This window comes from Zeus faber (assembly GCF_960531495.2).
Source record: "Zeus faber genome assembly, chromosome: 6".
Classification (NCBI taxonomy): Eukaryota; Metazoa; Chordata; class Actinopteri; order Zeiformes; family Zeidae; genus Zeus; species Zeus faber.
Window position 1 is genome coordinate 20,116,381 of NC_137201.1, and position 17,307 is coordinate 20,133,687.

The 17,307-nt window shown below is 44.1% G+C and overlaps 1 protein-coding gene across 9 annotated transcripts in view; it reads left to right on the forward strand.

Annotated features, from left to right (window-relative positions):
- Positions 1–2,775: 2,775 nt before the first annotated feature.
- The window catches only part of tjp1b (tight junction protein 1b), a gene marked incomplete at its 3' end in the record, with an annotated part of 50,579 nt that continues 36,047 nt past the window's right edge, over positions 2,776–17,307 (forward strand). For all 9 annotated transcript variants that reach the window (XM_080002519.1, XM_080002524.1, XM_080002527.1 and 6 more), the window contains exon 1: positions 2,776–2,867. The remainder of the gene's footprint in view (positions 2,868–17,307) is intronic.

A 17,307-nucleotide genomic window follows, 5' to 3' on the forward strand; every position in this document is an offset into this window, starting at 1 on the left:
TACCAAACTCATTTCTTCATTGCCTTTCCACAGCCTCCGCCCTGTGGAGAAAAACAAAAAAGCTGACGACACAAAAGGCGAATCAGCGCAGCCTGTCGTATCGGTAATCATTTAAATTGTTATCTGAAGTCCGAAAGCGCCAGCTGCGTGCTTTTTGCGACCGCATGTTTTAATTTACTGATAAAAGAAACTAAGACGTGATGTCTATGATCCACATTCCGCCGAATGCGTTGCTCTATGTTGAGCCTTTGCAGTAGAGCCCTTTAATGTGTTTTGCCATAACCGCACGTCCCTTATCTGTACATAGGAATTGTTCTAATAAGCATTTATCTCTAAAGGGTTTGCGGTGTGTGCTCGCAGGCTGATGCAGCCCGCCCTCTCCTTCCAGGTTCAAATGCGCTAAAGCTGCAGAACCCTAATCACGCGGCTGCGGGCGGCCTTGCGGGGCGCCGCCCGGCGCTAAACCTGTCGAGGCGCCGCTGGTCGGGGTCCCTGTCAGGGGCGCCATAGATCACACCGACACCTCGATAAAAGGAGCCTTTCTTCTGCAGCCAAACATCGCCTCAGTTTGACACGGCGCACGCGGGATAACGAATAGTGGGTAGAAAATCGCCGTGATTGTATCCCCCGTCCTGCAGGCGTGTGGATCGGCGACCTTTAATCACAACGCTGTTTCCTTGGCCTGCGCAGTTTGTAGGTGACTCACCTACCGACGAGGCGGGCGATGCATTCGGGAAGACGACCCGCCGTGCATTTCTAATTTAATTGTGATGCGCATCCGCGGTCACCCTTTGGTTTGGGGTCCTGCCTACGTGTTTAAATGCGCTGAAGGTGGGGGAGCGTGGCACGTGGCAAATGAACCCCCCTCCCCCCGCGCTGTTGGAGCGGCGACGCAAACCCCGTCGCGGCGTCGACAGAGGGTGTTTCAAGGGCTTCCGCGGCGGGAGTCGAGTGGCAAAGCCTTCCATCGATGTTCTGCTTTCGGGTCTCGGGCCGGTCTTCTGAGACCCGACTGCACGATGACAACAGCGTGCAGATGATCAAACTATTACTCGGGCTCAATGACGTCCTCTGCTATCCCCTCCCCCACTTAACACCTCCCACTGACAATGTAAACAAGGGAGCACCGTGAGAGAGGCGTCGGCGTCCGGCCCATAAACACCGGCAGCTGCAGCACTTTACTCACCTGGATCGTCACGTTTGGCGATGATAAGAGGAGTTTTCCGTCCAGATTTTGCTGGGGTTTTTTTTTTTTCCCCTACAGGACATCTATGGCCGCCCTTCTTTATCTTATCCTCATGACCTTGGCCACCTCAGCCTCTTCCATTCCAGAGGCCCCACAACCCCCCACCCCTCCCCCCTATCCTCCCGTGGAAACTGCAGCGAGTTTCCCTACGTCAGCAACATCGCGGGACCTCTGTGCTCCTCCGGCGGTAATTTTTTTTCTCTCTCCTTCCTCCCTCCCTCCCCTCCCATTCGGCCCCCTCTCCTCCGGCGCTCGTTAGTGCAAACCGCGCGGGTGAAAACGTGGCCAGTCAGGTGCTTTGCGAAATTGGGGACTTCTGGAGTCCTGTCGCCACTGTGCCACGCGTGCAACGCACAGTCCTTTGAGTGGACTTTGGTGCAATGCACAATTCATATTCGACTGGGTATCGATTGCATTTGAAGGCCCCGTGGGAAGGGCTGTTGAGGCAGGACGGTTGAGCTCTGGTTCAATCCCTTGCATGTTAAATGGAGTGAGGTGTGTAGAATTGAATTTGTTTTAAATATCCTTTATATAGATGCAAAAAAAAAAAAACTACACACAATTTCAAAATGGTGAAGGCAGCGAATCACTAGTTTTGATTTAAAAATCAAAATCATTCGAAATGGGCGTGGCCGATTCCCCTCCGAAATAAAACGTTTGCACGAGGATTATGCGCTGTTTTTCTACAGCACCGACTGTGTTTACAAAGCTCGTCAGATGGGCAAACGGTGTCCAAGTCATGTTGGATCTATTCTCCTGCACAAATAGAATAACTATTCAGAATACTTTCGGGTCACGTTCTAGTGACTCCCTCGAAGCTACTCATTGTAAACTTAAAATGGTCCTTAAGGGCTGCCATTAAATATGAAATAACTGTCTGTCCCATACACGGTGCTTGTGAAGGACTGGAGGGATCTATTTATTAAATATAATTTGTCTGCATGAACTTCCTGTAATAACAGGCCATGCTGCAAGATTTAAGATGTTGAAACCTAGTATTTTGGCTTAATTCGGGGTAGATGGAACTTGTTTTGGGATGAACGAGCATTCATTTCCTACCAAACAACGATTGAAAAGCGAGGGTGCTGAAACAATCAATGCAAATAAAGGACGTTTTTACAGAGTTGTATTTAGTCCTTCCACGCACCCTCATGCATCCTGTGCAGTGTACGACGTGCGTGCGTGCGCGTGTCCGTCCGTCCGACGCGCTTGCTTGCGCGCGTGTGTGTGTGTGTGTGTGTGTGTGTGTTTGTGCCCGACGTGCGTGCGTGTAAGTGTGTGTGTGTGTGTGTGTGTGTGTGTGTGTGTGTGTGTGTGTGTGTCCGACGCACGCCCGCTGCTGGGCTCTGCACATTGCAGCAGCAGAATGGCGCTGGATGCTGCAGCAGAGTAGGCTGCTCCCGCTGCTCTTGCTGCTGTGGCCGGGTCCGCCACCGCCACGTTCACACTGACCTGTCAGTGCCGCCGCCGCCACACACACACACACACACACACACACACACACACACACCGCCGCGGAGGGGGAGGAACCCGCTCGGTGCTGCCGTTGCAGTGCGGCTGAAGAGCCATCCAGTCAGTCAGTCCGGTCCGGTCCGTGGAGGCTTCGAGAAGGTGCGTCTGGGTGAGTCGTCCCGGTGAATCACCGTCGGTACCGTCCGCGAGCCCGTCGACGTGTTCGGATGCGGGACACTGACTGCCGCAAGCGCGGTCCCAGACCCGAAGCAGCTAGCGCCGTGCTAGCGGGTTAGCTGTCATCGCAACGTAACGTCGGAAACGTTTTGGGTTTTTTTTTTTTGTTGTTTTTTTTTGAACGCCGCAGGTTCGTGTCGTTTAAGTGGGAATTGTCCCCGTTCATATTAAATCATTGGCAGCCGAGCTGTCACCGAGGAGCGGGGAGGCTTCCGAGTCGAACGAGTACTCAGAGGCAGCGAATGGAAGCTAATTCTAGGTAGCCGACGGTAGTTAGCCGATGCTAGTTCGCTCATGCTAGTTAGCTTCTGGGACAAAATGTCGGCCAGCTAGCTGATGGACTGAACGTCCCGAGCCGGTATTATTTGTGGAGAAACGTCCCGGACAATGGGCTGTTCGGACTGTGTTAGCCGAGGAAGGGGTGGCGACCCGCCAACACGTCCGCGGGCGCCCGTTTTCTCCGTAAGATGGAAGGTGGTGGACCCTTGGTTCGCTGGGAGGCTAACAGCAGCTGCTTGGCCAGCTTCGGTCCTGTGGTGTCGGTGAAACCCCGCCTGACTGGTCGATGCCGGTCATCTGGTTGTGTGTTTTGGTCGCATAGGAACCATCACTCCGCTGTCGGTTTAAAGGGTCATTTGGGCTATTTCTTGTTAATGGCGATTGGACCGATAACGTCGGATCCGATGTTCGCGCAGAGCACCGAGCGTCACCTGTTGAACATGGATGCACAGCTCTGATTGGTATGGTTCTGATCGTGATCCCCTGTGTAGATGCGGATAATGTGTAAATGAACTTCGCAGTGTAAATAACAGGGACACACAGAGTATGAGTTAGTTGTTCGATAGTACTGGCACATTGAGGCAAAAGCAGTGAATTCGAAGAGCCCGTGTTGTTCTGTTATCTGTTGACACAATAAAATATGATGTTTTTTATAATTTATCATGTTTTTCATTTCCTTAACACGGGTAACTTAGACAGTATTTTGGGGATGACTGTCGCCGCTTTCATTAGATATTTACTAAACACAATAAATATCTGAGAGGTTCATAAAACTGCTTTACTTCACTGTAATGCTATCCCCATGTTACGAAAACCGAAATCCCCAAATATATCGACTGTCATTTCATAGCGTAAGTGATGTTTGTGAATGTGGTGAGTTTTGATGAGATTTGCTTTTAGGAGGTGTTAGTATTATGTGTCGTATGCATTGTGCTGAATTGATTACGAACTACAATAACTGGTATTTCTGTGCACAGCAATGCTTCTCTAAACATTAGATTCTTTAGTAAGACCTGATCCTGTCCTATGTATTGATGTTTGCGTGTATATTTAAAATAGCTGTTAGAGGATTCAACTGAAGTTCAGAACATTGAACTTCAATGGTAACTAGCGCAGTGCCGTTGAAGACATGCCTGTTGGTGAAAAGTCGCGGTGAAAAACACTCTTTCTCACAGGAAAAAAACCCAAAACAAAACACGGCCAAATCGCGCTTTTGGATAAAGTCGCTGTTCGCTTGTTTATTCAAAGTTTATTGCAGTCACGTTTCCGCGCCGAAAATGCCTTTTGGGAACGGGCCGATTGATTCACGGGAAGCGGCGCCCCATGCTGGCTCGCTGTTTGTTGTTAATTGAGAGTTTATTAATATTCCACCTTTTGCGTGTCTTGCACCAAATTGGGGTCCCCACTGGGGTCATTGGGTCCCCAGCAAAACACCTGCAAAGTGTGAAGTAGATCGGATGAACGGTTATCGAGAAAATGGAAGGACATACATACATAGATACTGTGCATATATACATACATACTATACATACATACTGTATGTACATATATACTGTACGTACGTACATACGGAGATTGGTTCCTTTATAGTTATATGTCGGCCAAATACAGTATATGTCAGACAATCCCGAAAATAACAACTTCCGTTACATTACACTAAAATATTTTGGACCTCATACCATGAGACTGTTAACATTTCATGATGAACCATCACCCCTAGCCCTACATCTATCTTGCATGCCTTCTCTAACGATGCTCACCGTCATGTTTGAATTTCTGGCAATCTTTCTGGGGTAAGGTCAGGCCTATTATTATTTTTTTTTTAATTTATTTATTTTTTTTACCGGTTAATCTGCGAACAGATGCGTGCTTCTCGGGCGTAGAAAGGTCATTGATTTGATGAAAGTCCTCTCTAGACTCCTTAGCAAAAGCCTTCAAATTATTAAAGTTCATGTCCTTGTGGGTGGTTTGAGGGTGAACAGCGGGAGTCTTTACATTATGGATGCGTTTCCTAGTAACACACACAGATTTGAACAAATTAAGTTCATTATGAATCCCTGTTCGGGTGAGGCAGGATTATCAGGATGAAAATGTCAATGAAAATGTTTAAATCACAGCTCAGCGGGAATTTTCTTCTTTTTTTGGGGGGGGGGGGTTGTGGCACAGAAAGGCCCCTTATCAACCCTGTCTGTGTCGTCCCTTTTGTCTTGACATCAGCCGGTGCGAGGGAGAGATGGCTGGTGGAGGGGAGGCCCTGGTGCTTATCAGGACATTCCCGCCCTCCTTGAGCTCTGTGCTGGGGCGCTGATAACTTCCACCAGGCTGATTGACTTCTGGGGCTGATTTCCTGGCACATATCTTTAAAGGCAGCCACTTTAACGCTGCTTATCACCAGTGACCCCCCGGCTCTAGCTCCTAAATTAAGGTCCTGTTCACAAATGGTCTCTAAGTGTCTGGTCTGTTGGTTGGAGGCATGCACTATCAAGAGCCTTCACAACCCTATTGGGATTCATCGTTCTTAGTCAAATGTTTATTTTGACCCTGCGATCGAAATGCTAATTCTGACACGCTCAAAGACAGACGGGAGCTTACTGTATTTTTAATGACACTCTTGTATGAAAGTCTGGTACATCGTGGATGGTTCTGGCCTCAAGGGCTACGGCAATGAACTAAATAGTTGTATTTAAATTTTTACATAATATATGTTTTATATAAAAGTGGTGGAACATCCTTGTCACCACGAGAATCCTTTTTTGTTATTAATAGAATTAATAGAAATAGTAATAGATTTAGATAGTTTAAAGGTTTTTCTTTCCATATTAGTGTATATTTTTTTAGGATTTTAAGTCATGAAAACTACGATTCATATCCAGGATTGTCAGTTTGTTCTCCGTGTTATTTTTTATATCAGTTTGTTTAGTTAATGCATTCAGCGGTTTGACTTGAAGCAGGAAAAATATTTCATTTCATGATCACCAAAACAGGCAGCGACCAAGATGTTCAGTTTAACCTGGAATACCTGAAGCAAAACATGCATGACTGTACACAAGGAGCGGTAGAGAGAGTCCTTTTGTTCTACAAAAAAAGAGTAGATGTGTTTCTGGCGTGCTTTGGGTATTCCCACAAAACCTTGTGCTGGTGGAAAGTGAAGAAACAGAGTGTGTATCCAATGGTTGATTGGTTGGAGTAAAAGGAAACATCCGCTTCAGAAGCTCATTACTTTTTTTGTTCTTAAGTCATCATGATTAAAATGCACTGCTGCATTACTAAAACACATTTTGGCTTATGCCCTCGTTAGTTATTTGTACTTTACTCCAACCAATAGTGGACATAATTTCATTTTTTCCCACAAGGATTTTGTTTGGTTTGGTAGGTTTTACTGACCATATTCACAGTTTTGCCTTGTGCATGAAAGCTGTGGGTATGATTATGAATGAGTTCAGTATCAAAGAGATGAATGAATTCATCGGTATCAAGGACAGGACTGGATTCCCTAGGAACAAATTCCATATAAAAGAGAAGTTTAAAGGGGACCTATTATGAAAAACGCACGTTGTCAGTGCTTGTTTACTCGGGATGCAACAGTACACGGTATGTTATCGAACTGTTTGCTACGCCCCCAGCGGTTCAATATGCACACGTGAATCGCGGTATTAAGGTAACACTCTAGAAGACCACTGGACGCGCCGCAGGTTTCCAGTGGGAAAGTGATTCCCTGGGATGGCCGTGTCTCTCTTTATTACGAACTTATCTTGAAGGATTCTTTTGAAAGGCTCTTTTGTACGAATTAAGGGAACAGAGTCTCGCCGGGTGATGAGCCCCTCTTTCTTTTGGTCAAGTTTTACTGTATTATGTTGTGTTGTTTGTTTAAGTTGCCGTCTCCTGCCGCCGGCAAATGTTTCCCCCTGCTTGTACGAGACATCACGTGTGCGTGTGTGTGTGTGTGTGTCAGATGAACTTATGCAAATTATAACAACCCACCAATGAACTTGAACCCCCGTCTCCCTAAAGCAGTGATAATATACCGAACAGTGAGCCCACTGTACCATTGCATCCCTATTGTGCACATAAATTTGGGTTTCTGAATTTCTAAATTTTGGCCTACACACAAACTGTGAAATGAGACAACCTAGTCAGTTTTTTGTGAGCTGTCTATTTAAAAAACACATGTGGTGAAATTAGCCATTCAGATTTGCACTACTTATCTACGTCCTTTAAGGGCTTCATCGGCCCTCCAACTTGGAACCGCCCTCCAACTGAGAGAACCCACAGCTAGAAAAGCGCCGCTGGGAAGACCAACACATATCAATGAAAAAAAAAAAGCAGAATTTTCTTTCTTCAGTATTTGAACAATAAACAATTGAATATATTAAAAAATAATAAAGAATTATGCAGATTATAGAGGAATATTTGATGCCCTAAACACCAATAATAATAAGAAAAAAGCTGTGGTATTGGAATCGGTATGGGCACGTACAGTATGTGTCGGGAATTGGATCGGAACTGAAAAACAGTGGACTGGTGCATCTCTACCCAGTGTGGTCTCCATGTTCCCCACAAGCTTGGCCCACTGCCACGAAAGTCGGAACAAACTTTTAAATTTGTCCTTGTAGATCTAGAGTCAGTGAAAATTCAGCAACTGGATTCCTTATTTCTCTCCTCAAATTTGTTCAGAAACAGATTTTGGTGTACTGATGAGGGGAAATCGGTGAAAGTTTACGGACTTCATACAACTGAACCCACAACTCAAGTTCGAACCCGAGTGGCTCACAGAACCCGGAACTTATGATCAAACCCCATTGTCTCAGAACTAGGGGCCGAGCAGCTCATTTACATTTTAAAGCGGCACACACAGAAACAGCCCGTCCAGAACAGAAGGGCTACAGAGGGATGTTAGAATGCATAATTTGAGTGGCATTTTGAGCAAGAAACTTAAAAAAATAATAATAAATTGGGACCTATATTAATTTGTTGAAAAGGAGCATAATGGGTCCCCTTTAAGCAGTTGTGGAACTTCAGGAATCCATCAATTAGTTTCACGTGACGTGAAAACACATTCTATACATGCCATTTGTGGTCGGCATGGAAATTATTCATTTTGAGGCTGGTCGCCAGGAGGCGGTCGAAAGAAGATATGCACAGTATCTCTCCCCACCGCTCTCACTGTTTTCGCTCCCAAGGATGTAAATTTAACCTGTCCTCTTACCAGAAAGAAGTTAGTTCAACCTTATGATGAACCGGAGAGCCCAAACCTGTGACCTTTGTTTCACGTTACACCCAAATCTAAGCTTGCTATTTGTATTAATGGGTTGAGTTTGCATGTTAAATTTGGCTTAAGCATCCAAGTAAATCTTTTGTCATTCCATAACGTCACAATCTGTCACAAAGTCTAGACATGTGTTTTCTCAGATTCGAGTGTTTATCTTTCCTCGGGAGGGGGAGAGACCTTGCTGTAATGTGAGCAGTGCACATCGGGAAATCAAGCTCCGTGAGATATACAGTCAATAATCCCACATTTGACTGGTTAGGAAATATTTCTTGTTCTGGTGTCCTCTAGTTGTCCTCATGATTGTCCCAGTGTTTCGGAGCACTGGGAAAAATTGTGGTGCAGCCGGAGTTGCATAGTTCAGGTTGAATATGTCAGACGCGGTTGCTTTGTAGACATATGCACCCGTCTGTACATTGTTCTCAGTAAAAGGTTTACATCAAACATCTTGCATCACCCCCTCACCCCCTTCATGTGCTAATGTGTTGCATCATGTCATTGTAATGAGGGAGATAATTTATGCATATAATGCAGCACACCTGGAAGGGAAGGGCATGATCATGATGTCCCACACGCATTGTGGATTGATGGATTCTGCTTCAGTCCACCACGGCGCTGGGGGGGTTAAGTCCGATACAGCAGTTTACACTGCGGATGGGTGTTTGCTGTAGTACAGTGGAGTCCCACGCTGTAGCGGAACTGCAGATCCCACACAGATTGCTGCCAAGCCAGAAGAGATTTGCTACCATCCCGTGAGCGTGTAGGGGACGAGACAACGGGAGAAAATAGTTTGAAAAATGCTGGGAGCAGACAGCGGAGATCCGTTTGGGCGCGAGGTACTGTTAAGGGGTGGTGGTAACCTAGCTTTTCTCTGACACTTTTCTTTTTATAATCCCTCGCTCGCCGTGGCTCAATTTTCCTTGCTGTTTCAGAGCCAAGGAAAGAAAGAGGGTAAAAGGGAGAAAAAACAGAAGGCGTGGGCAGATTTCTCCCAGCGCTAATTGGCACGGTCATCTATCGAGGCTGCTGATGTGCATTTAAAAACAATCTGCTGCTGGATTTACTGAGGACTAGCTGGAGGTGGGAGAGCAGCTTTGCTGTTTTTTTTTTTTGTTTTTTGTTATTTTTTTGGTTTGTGTCTGCTGTGATCATCATGAGAGTGAAATGTTGTAAGTACCTTTTGACATTCTTGCTTATACCTTGTTGCGTCCGGACCATGCCCACACAAACACAAGAGATGAAGGGAACGTGGTAAAAATCTGTTCCACCACAGCCTTTGATGCTGTTAATCCTTTCTCCTTCGTCACTATGGTAACAGACGGCGATTAGAGTTTATGTCTGAGTTAATTGGTTTCATCTTTTCAACCATTTTTTACCAGTTCTCTCTCTGTCCTCCATTAGAGATCTGCAGTATCGTGGTCTGACCGTGTGCGGAATGTGACTTAAGCCTCCAGGGACCCCCCCCGCCCGCATGAGCTCTCACCAGCATTTGTATACGTTTTCTGAGGCGGAGGGAGTTTTAGCAGGTGTCAGCACTCCCAGGCCTATCATTTCCGATTCCCGAAGTCATCAATCATCTCATTCTGGTTGTTTTCTGCTTTGCTGCCGGTGACAAAGGTACAGTGCAATCCCACTGTGGTTTCCTGGCTTTGGGTGCAGTGCAGCTTTCAGTGTGTTGCTGGTTTTCCTGGTTTGGTAACGGTGATCTCAAGAAACATAGAAATCCATAGTTTCCAAAAAACCCAAATTAAGTTTATTTTACTATATTTTTGCATAGAACCAGAGTGATTTGTTTGGCATCTTTCTCTGCCAAAGGTGCCAGTCACACCAGAATCATCAGATCATTGAGGGGTTGATTGTCACATGCACCGATACCGCTTCCAAAGCTACATGTTAGGTTGGCAAACTAGCTAGCTTGCAAACCAAAAAAGGGAAAGCACAAATTCAGGAAACATATTTTTGCCATCTAGTCCTGCCTCACGACAGACAGAGAGTCGGCCTCTTAGGAGTCAACGCAGCAAACGCTGCATTTTATTGATTAAAGTCACATATTCACTTGTTGAAGTACTAAAGTTGAACGCCAAAGGAATCACAGAAAATATACTTAGCTACTGGGGGGAGACCCCTGATCGCAAAATATTGCTGTCATAAATGATGGTGCAGCTAAAACCCAAGTCCCAGCCTCTATATGCATCTTCCTCCCCAAAAGAGGAGGCACCATCGCTAGTGGAAAACACCTGCCCATACCAAATGGATTTAGCAAATTGCAATTCTAAAACTCCATTTTACATCCAGCCTAGAACTGAAGTCAGTCAGAAGTAATTCTTCAATTTCTATTGACACATTCAATAGCAAAGTTTTATCCTCTGAGAGTTTTTATCTTCAGCATCAATGACTGAACAATAAAACCAAAGTTTTGCACACAATTAAGTGTGTCATGTAGTTTTCTCTTTGTGTAAAGGGACTTTTCTTTTATAAAGCTAGGCAGAGGTTTTTTTTTTTTTTTGTTTTTTTTTTTATAAACTGCAATATTTATTATGAAAACTGCCCTTACTCTGAACATCTTTCTTTTGGAGCTTTAAGAACACCTATTCATGCATGTTCCTCTTCAGGGGAAAACACCGCTTGTTACAGTGCAGAAGAATATTCACATTTTTGGGACACCGACTCTGTAGAGGATTGGATTGAATAGTCCTTATTGTCCCCAAGGGGCAATTTGGTTTGCAAACAGTAGTCAACACAACCAGTACTCGTCATAAAATAGATAAATAAAATACATAGATACATATACACTAGGTGTCATCATAATAAAGTTGCAATGAGCTATAAAAGCACTAGAAGTCCACCAGTCCTTTGTTAAAGTGTGTGTGTGTGTGTGTGTGTGTGTGTGTGTGTGTGTGTGTGTGTGTGTGTGTGTGTGTGTGTGTGTGTGTGTGTGTGTGTGTGTGTGTGTGTGTGTGTGTGTGTGTGTGTGTGTGTGTGTGTGTGTGTGTGTGTGTGTGCGCACTGGCATGGAGGCCTACAGCTTGTGGAGGATTTGTCCCCCATACATTCTTCCGTGCCTGCACACACTAAACAATACAATAGCGAGGCAAGAGCGAGAGACTGGGAAAGAGAGGGGGAGAGACAGAGAGAGACTGAATCATCATCTTTGTTTTGTTGCATCACATGTTATAGATAGTTCAGGGCGTTTAATAGAACATGAGGTTTTTCTGTGTACTCCAGTGTTCATCGGCAGTATCACAACGGCAGAATTAATGAGGGTTATTTTTGGCAACTCTGTCCCATGGCGGTCAAAATTGAACAAGATCTTGCCTCGGCTCGCCCTAAATCCTACTTCAGCATAAAATGTAGTCTGTTAATCGGGAGGTTGAAACACCCTCGGCACATTGTCTGCCTCTTATTAGGAAAAATCTATTTCTTCAGCCCCAATACAGAGTTTTCTCATCACAAGCAAACTAGGTACACTATAGCCTTTAGTCCTTGATTTATATAATTTACCCAAGCAAATATTTACGACCCTGAACCCCACAATATTGTCATTGTTTGGTAAATGATGCCACTCAATATTTCCATCTCTGCAAGGCAAGATGCCGATCTTGTTTTCGCACAATGTCGAGTAGAATCCTTTGAAATAAAGTTCTGACTTTTTTTATTGAGTCCGCAGGACCACTTTCCTTTATGCACCATGGCTATTTGCAAATCTTGGATGGTTACGGTAAATAGACAGAAAAATTATGAAGATTGAGAAAGATGGCAAAGAATAGCACGACTGATGGCGTCAAGCCTCATGATTTTCCCTGTTTTGGGAATTGAGAGGAGCCTTGAATCAGTGCTTATTCAATGGTATGGGATGAAGCCGTGCGTTATGGGGACGTTTTCAATGTGACTCTCTCCCCGATCACCTACCTCTCTATGCGTCATGCGCAGAAAATAATTTTAATGAGTCTACGAGTCGTGCCCCGATCCTCCGTGCCCCGTCGACACACTGTTCTTAGTTGTTTTACTTGGAGGAAAGGGGCACGGTAATTGGGGCGCACGGAGAGCAGTGTTCGTGTCATTTTAATGGACACTGACTGGGGAAAAAAAACAAAACAAACAAAACAAGAGACTGCTCGACTTGAAGAATCTCAGTCACTGGCGGGTTTCTGACTGATGATTTGACTCGTCGACCCTCCGGGGGCAGCCCTACATGTTTGTTTCTCTGCTGTACCATTGGCTGTTCGTGTCATGTCTTTGTAGGTAGAGGAAAATGGACTCTGTATCGAAAATAAATCTCATAAATGTGTCATCGTTATCGTGGTAGATTGTATCGTGAAAATGATCAAGATAATTTTATTGCTCAGAATTGTAATTCAAGGTTGTTTCATACATTTGTATGATTGATTTGTGCTTGTTCAAAGATAGTGTGATGAAGGGCTGAAAGACTTTACAGTAACAGTTCTACCAGTTCAGTTTTTTTTTTTTTATCATGAAGATTTCTTTGTTTCCCTGGCACAAAAAAGGATGAATAAATAACAACAAAAACAAAATAAACAAACAAGCGAAAAAAAGTATTGACTATCAGCCAAATTATTATTTTGAACATCGGTATAATGCCCAAAATTTCACAATCGGTGCATCCCTGCTTGATTACTGACCACAGTAGGTCTGTTGGAATTTCCAACTATTATGTTAACTGATAATATTCTGTATTGAGTGAATGTTCTGGATTTTGACCAGAGCGCTCTTCTCCCGTCCCACTGCTCAGCTGTGCAATCCATCTGTGTTGCAGAGCTGGTTCCCAAGTTGGCCGGTTGTAATCCCCCAAGCCTGACCCGGCCAACGTGTCGTCCCCTAGCAGCCTCGCGGCTGCCAGCCCTGGCTCCAGCCTGCCGAGCTTTTGTTGGCACAGCTTGTTTGTTACCATAAAGTGCATACACATCACATTGCCACAAAAAATACAATTACTGGAGACAGACACAACTGACTTTGAATTTGGGCCCCCCCCGTTTGTTTGGAATTATCTTCTCTGCCTTTTAGATAAAAACATGACCCTCTCAGCTTGGTAGCAAAGATGGCTATCGTTGTTTTTTTTTTGTTTAGCTTATATTGCTGAGTATAGGTTTTTGTCTTTTGTGTGTACAGCCGTCATCCTTCTCGGCAATGATTTAATGACATTCCCACGCCGTACCTACCATTTAACAGAAAAAAAACCTGCCATGTTTTCTAAATTCTCCCAATCGTGTTTAATATGCACACTGTTGAGGGGAGCCTTCAGACTTGGCCTGGAAATGTCAGGCCACCTAAACAGCTACCCTGTTCTCCATTGTAACCAGGCCAACGAGCTCTATAGGAGAACTCCAAACTGCATCCCATAAGGTCAAAGGTCGAGTCAAGTCACACTTTATTTATACAGGTGTGGGAAAATCTTGTACTTTAGTTTTTACATTATTTTACCATAATTTATACTCTTCTTTTTTTCTTTCATTATGTATTTAATGTACGCACAGTATCACCTTAGATCATACCAACCATGCAACTTAAAACATGATGAAGTTCTGTAGAACATTTGGATCTAGATATTCGGCTTGGGCAGATTTACGATTTCATAGTCATTCATAACACAGTCATGACAGTAATAATTTTAATCCTCCAGGAAAAATCAGAGCATTGAAACGGAGTAAGTGCAGTTTACCGTGTTCTGAAACTGGAGCAGAGAGGGAGAGAGGGGAAGAGGGAGAGAGGGGAAGAGGGAGAGAGGGGAAGAGGGAGAGAGGGGGCGGAGGCTCTCGCCCTCTCCACTCAGAACTGTCGAGTAACCACTTGCGATCGGATCTCATTTCCCCACTCTATATGTAAATCTTGTGATTAGAATATAGCAATATGCTGTATAATCTCATAAGGAAAGAATTTGATTTATTTTAAATAAAATAATGGATTTATTTCCTTAGTTTCTTACTTGGAAATTGAAAAATGTAAACCTCAGAGAATTTCTTTATTTATCTCTCCTACAGACGCCGGTGCACCGTGCGCGTTGCCAGTTCCCAACTCCAGTGCCCGTGTTTTTATTTTAGATCTATTTATTTCTGTTTGCTTCCTGCATGTAGGAAACAACATTTTTAAACACAACTGAGTTAAGGGACTGTCTTGTTTCGTCCCGTTCCAAAAAAAAAACTTGTCTCCCCATTGCTTTCCATTGCTATGGGACTTAATTTAGTAAAAACTGGATGTTTTTGTGTAAATAATTTACTTGTAAATAATAAATTCTGCACTTCTGTAACAGGGAGACCACATTTGCGGCATTACATTAGGTTTTATGCGCGCATACCCCCCCTCGGTAGCGTAATGGAGAGTGTTTGTTTTAATTTTTTCCTCTCCATTGACCTGAGTTACTTTGCAAAAAAAGTTTAACAAAGGAAAACATTCACACGTTCACATTTTAAGTATCTGTTCTTACTCAATTATTACTCAAGACACTTGACTTTTACTCCACTGCATTTCAAAGCAAATATCTATACTTTTTACTCTGCTCCAATTCTAACACAGTCACGTTACTCTAGTGTGTTGTTTTTTTTAAATCAAAGACTGTATCATACTGCTGATTTAGGACTGCTCATCAATGATTCTTTGGGTCCCTTTCCTTGTAAATTACTATTATACGCTACGTACGTACGGTGCGCTGTTTCTCACGGGAAGCCCCGCCCCCGCTGGTTCGCTGTTTATTGAAATTTTATTAATATTACACGTGTCCTGTATCCAAATTGCACCAAATTCGATGCTGCATGTCCTTGGATCCCCAGTAATTCATCGGCCAATTGTGAAATAGATCAGATGAATGGTTGTCGGGATAATCGAAGGAGATACATACATACATACATACATACATACATACATACATACAACGTACAGACAGACAGATTCCTTCCAGTGCATGTCCGATCAAAATGGCACTGTTTAACAAAATGTAAAGGACAACTTTGCAATAAAAAATAAGCAAGTGTGAAAATATAGGCATATTGCAACTTGAGGAGGATCTGTAAGGGTCCAGGTTTCTTCAGTCAATGATTTAGTCATATTTATGTGGACTGCCAGGCTCTGCACAGGGCATGAGCCCGGCATTCTGCTCGTCGTGTTGATCTTCTCAGGCTTCCACGTCCAACAACTCACAACATATCTCACAGCAGCCGAATTGGTTATTTTGTCGTATCGTATGGAATTGGTCTTTGCACTAAAATTGTAGTCTTCCTCAGTCTTTTATAGTGACACGCTTTTCCAATGACCCATTTCCCATAAAAACAAACTGAACCCATGATTTATTTTTGAGAAAAATATTGATGCGGTCCCATCAAAAAATAGAAAATTTTATTTTTTTGGTTCACTGAATGAGATTTTATGAACTTTCATCTGGGCTCCAGTTTGAGAAACACCCCTGCAACAAATTATCTAAATGTCTTATTCTGTGCGGTGGCGGAGCTTCGAGGAGAGGACTGGACTTGACGCAACTTTTCACGTAAGATGAATCGTTCTCTCTCACACATCTGTTTGTTCCAATATGAGCTCATTCTGTCCAATCTCTTCCTCTCCTGATACATAGAAGGCTATGAGATTTGGCCGTCTCAAAAGATTGAACACATAGAAAGCATTTGTGGATGTAATGGTGCTGAAAGGGAATGTGTGACCTGTGGTCTGTCCTAGTGCAAAGTGAGAGGAAAGGAATCCCACCTATTGAGGTCATCAGTTTGCAGACCCTAAATCTTATAAAACAAATAGGTTTGCGCTATAAGGTGCCCTGATGTGGAATGTGGAGTGCACTAAAGTGTCGCTAGTGGTTAATACCTGTCGTTAAATGTCTTGATGCATTTTGTCATAGCTGGCTGGAGTCAAAGTGGCTAATGGCAGTTCTGTATGGCGCTGAATACAAAGCTAAAGTGCTGAAGGAGCGGCCCACGATGCCCTGCCTTACGCACTCCTGATTTACTGCCCTGGTTATTTGCTAGTAATGTGAATGGTATGCTGTAATGTCCTGTCAAGTCACATGTTCTTTTTTTTCTATAACCACACCCATTGTACTTAGTTTGCATAAAGCCAAGGTTATACTTTACCAAAGTACTTTTTATCTTGCATCTATATTTTAAAATAATCTGTGTCTGTGTGTCTGTGTGTGTGTGTGTGTGTGTGTGTGTGTGTGTGTGTGTGTCCGCCCGCCCGCCCGCCCGCCCGCCCGCCCGCGCCTGGGGGCCTTCCAGTTTGATTGGCAGTAGCAGTACTGAGTTCACACGAGTGACCCAGTGTCACTCTGAACTGGCGCTAAACCGGGCGTGCTATCTATATAGCCGTAGATAAGCCACAATGTGAGGCGTGAAACAATCTGAAAAACATCCAGTCTGTCCCTGTGTGTTGATAAGAGTGACTTATGACTTTGCGTCCTTAATAAGTGTTGAGGGAAACAAAATAATCATCTGCTAGCAGAAACTGGTTACCGAAATCCTCCTTCTCCAGTCAGTGGAACCTTCTCTTGTAACCCTTATTGACCAAACCAATTGGTTACTGGGCTTTGGGTAGTTTAGGGCAGTGGTCCCCAAACTGGGGTCCAGGCACGCCTCAGAGGCCGCTGAATATCACAGGAAGGACATGGACCTTACCTGTTCTGACCATGTTGCGAAAGATTAAGCGTCTTTCACAAATTAAGACACATTATTTCTCGGACAAAAGTGTATATTTTTAAAGAAGAGCGGGAAAACTCACATCACCAAATTATCCAGGATCGATTGTAATTCCAAAAACACTGTTCTTCAGGGTTCAGAGTTCTTCTATTCAACTGAACGCCAGAAGAGCTACATGCAGG